This window comes from Dendrobates tinctorius, unplaced genomic scaffold, assembly GCF_039654945.1.
Source record: "Dendrobates tinctorius isolate UK_male_01 unplaced genomic scaffold, ASM3965494v1 ptg000065l, whole genome shotgun sequence".
In the NCBI taxonomy this organism is placed as follows: Eukaryota; Metazoa; Chordata; class Amphibia; order Anura; family Dendrobatidae; genus Dendrobates; species Dendrobates tinctorius.
This window is the reverse complement of record NW_027361733.1, coordinates 21010000-21013228: the sequence shown is the minus strand read 5'-3', so window position 1 is coordinate 21013228 and position 3229 is coordinate 21010000. Positions and strand designations below refer to the sequence as shown.

Sequence of the window (3229 nt, the reverse complement as noted above, 5' to 3'; positions counted from 1 at the left end):
AAGGCAATGTAGCTGAATACACAAACAAGTGGTTTTTCCAGTTCACCACAAAATACAACCTTTCCTGACTTATGCAGACTTGGAATTATTCGCCTCTTCATAACAAGCACTTGCTATAACAGTACTTAGAGCCTCTTTGGCTGTTATGACCTGCTGCAGATGTTATGCATAGCCTTATACAAGCTTCTGACCGTGTGCATGAGGGATCACGGCCCATAGCTCATGGGCAATGCCCTACAGGTCAATAGTATTTTTGGGTTTGCATGTTACTACTGCCTTCTTCAAATCCCACCAAAGATGTTATAAGAGGTTCAAGTCAGGTGACTGTGATGGCCACTCCAGGATCTTCCAGGACTTCTTCTGGAACCAAACCTTGGTCGACTGGTTTGTGCTTGGGATCTCAAAGTCACCTCCATGCTTCACTGTAGACACACTGAGCCACTGCCATGTTTCACTGGAGGTATGACTGAGCCACCACAGTAGGAATCACCAAGCCACTACCCATGCTCCACTGTAGGCAATACCTAGTCAGCACTATGCTTCACTGTAGACATCACCGAGTCACCGTCATCCTTAACTTCAGGTGAGGTGTCCTTCTCCAGATATAATGCTGTAAAATAGGCCATAGAATTAGAGATGGGTGAACCAGAACAGAAATGTTGGGCATTCATACAGGACAGTCACTGTTCGGCCTGGGGCAAGGAGAGGGGGTAGAAAGAGGGATGGGAGAGAGATATTCTGTAACTGTTTTGGTACCTGAACCAAACTTTATAACAAGTTCAAGTCAGGTACCAGAACCCGAACTTGAACCAGTTCACCCATCCCTACTTAGAAGTTCCAGTTATGTTTCATTGCACCACAGAGCAGAATCTCAATGTCTGTGGGTATATGGTTTTAGTAATTGTGGAGAAAACTTTTCTTGTGCTTTTGGGTCCACAGAGGTGACATCTCGAAGTTCAAGCAAGGACACCTTCAGCATTTAGTGTGCATTCTATTGTGCAAACTAAAACCTCAGTGCCTGCTTCCACCAAATCTTTCTGTGAGTGTTTTGCAGTCACTCTAGGGATTTTGCTCACGAATCTGGTAGCCTGTCACATCAGGTACTGTAGATGGGGGTTTCTGCAACTTTGTTAAATACATTTATTTTACGTATTTAGCACAATCATAATCTACAGTTCTTCCAACTGTATATCTATAAGGACAATAAATACCTCTCTCTTTTCGTTTTAATTTCCTTGCTTGTGCTGGCACTTATCTTTTAACTATTTGGACCTCTCTCTTGAGAACCCAGAAAAGCAAGTTAACTGAAGACCATTGTTCATGAGGAGGGTGCTAAGAATTCTCAGGAACACTGCCGGTAACTGGTGTCTGGCTATGCAACACGTCTGCAGCAGGTCATAACAGCCAGAGTGGTTGTAGTAATTACCATACTAAAGACATAGGACAGGGAGGGGTGAATAATTCCAAGACTGCAGTAGTCAGTAAAAGTGGCATTTTGTGGTAAACTTGAAGAAACCACTTATATGAGCTGTAGTCAGCTATTTAGATTGCAATAAATTAAACAAGAACAACCAGTATACAATGTGTAAACTTTAAGAATTAATCAAATTTACATTAGGAGTTGAAGGATTTTGTACTTCTCAATTTCGGTGGTGTGTTGTCTCAGGTTGTTCAGATTGTTGTTTTGGAACAGATATACTTGAGCCTTGATGTAGCGCTACAGAAAGAGGTCACAGGGTGCTAGATCTGGAAATCATGGAGGCCAGTGCAACATTAGTGAATTGCTTTTCTGGCGCAACCATGCCAATCTTCCAGTAGAGTTTGATTCAGGTATCTGACAACATCCAAATGGAAATATGGAAGTGCAACTTCTGAAGACAGACGTTTGTCAGATCTTCTATCATAAGCCATTCCTTTAACCCTCCGTCAGGCGCAATAGATCTGACAGGCACACAGTAATTAGTTTCACTTCTCTCTCCTTGCCCACTTATCAGAAAACCCCACCCCTCCTAGTTATCTCCTGACTCTACAGGCTCTGTGAAACCTGATATCACAGTGACTCAGCAGACCTTCTAGTGAGCAGATATCAACACTTTGGCTTCTCAGGCACATTGCGCCTGATTTCAACACAAATTGAAAGGTTAGTATTTTCTTTTTTTATTCATCACGATTGTGTATTTAGCTTGTTTTATGAAGGATTAATGCTAAGTTAGTGTACATAAGTACTGTTTTCTTAGACAAAAGGAGGGTGGCTTCTAAGGCACATTGCGCCCTAACACATACTCTTTCTCTCTTGCTTCAGATTTTCTGCTGCAATGGCCAGAAAACAGTATGATTCATCTAAACCCCTTCATTTAGAAGAAATGAAGATTTTTTTTGTTAGAAGATGATGAGGAAGAACCAGCAGTAACTGAGGATTTAGAGGAATCTAGTGACATTTCATCTGAAGATGAGGTAGCAGAATGTAACACTGATTCTGGAACAGAGCAGGATGGTGATGACACTGATACAGAGGAAACAGACACAGATCTAGCTTATTATTTGGGCAAAGATAAAAATACAAAGGACGTCCCAAGGACGTTCCAGAACAAACACCGACTCTACCACCTTCTAAAAGACGCAGTTGTACTACCTGCTCATTTGTATCTGGTTTCAGAAGGCTTTCTAAATATGACTGCAAAATATGTAAAGAATCAATCTGCCTTTCCCATGCAACTTTCGTCTGCCAGCCTTGCTTTTCTAAGTGTACCTGTGCTGCTTCTGCTGCAATTGAAACCACTGAAGATGAGTAGAAAATAATTAAGTAACATCTAAGTGCAATATCCTTTAAGTTTTTTTCCATAATTTTATATTTAAGCAATAGTTAAGTAAAGATAACTGGAGCCTATTTGGCGGTACTACCGAAAAGTGGTACTTTTAGTTTTAATAAGTTTATGGTTAATAAATGTTTTTTTTTTGCATCTGATTTGGTGTAATCTCTTTTAATACATTCCTATGAAGGTCACTGACTACTTCTATAGTCCTGAAATTGAAATATGTAGCTACTATAGGTGGTTTTCTGACCTGTGCTTATCAGGCACATTGCGCATGAACTGAGGAGAATCTATATTGCGCCTGACGGAGGGTTAACATGTCCAGGCATGAGTGGCCAGTAATTGTATCCTCAGAACAAAAAAGAAGGGACTATAGACTTTGCACCTACTCATTGCACAGAACACGTTTAATTTGG

General features: G+C 40.9%; 1 long non-coding RNA gene across 1 annotated transcript; it reads left to right on the top strand.

Moving 5' to 3' along the window:
- The first annotated feature begins 1773 nt into the window (after window positions 1-1773).
- LOC141094939 (uncharacterized) lies at window positions 1774-2965 on the top strand. The gene is made up of 2 exons (XR_012233212.1): window positions 1774-2140; window positions 2303-2965. It is a non-coding gene; the product is annotated as an uncharacterized lncRNA (long non-coding RNA).
- The last annotated feature ends 264 nt before the right edge of the window (window positions 2966-3229 follow it).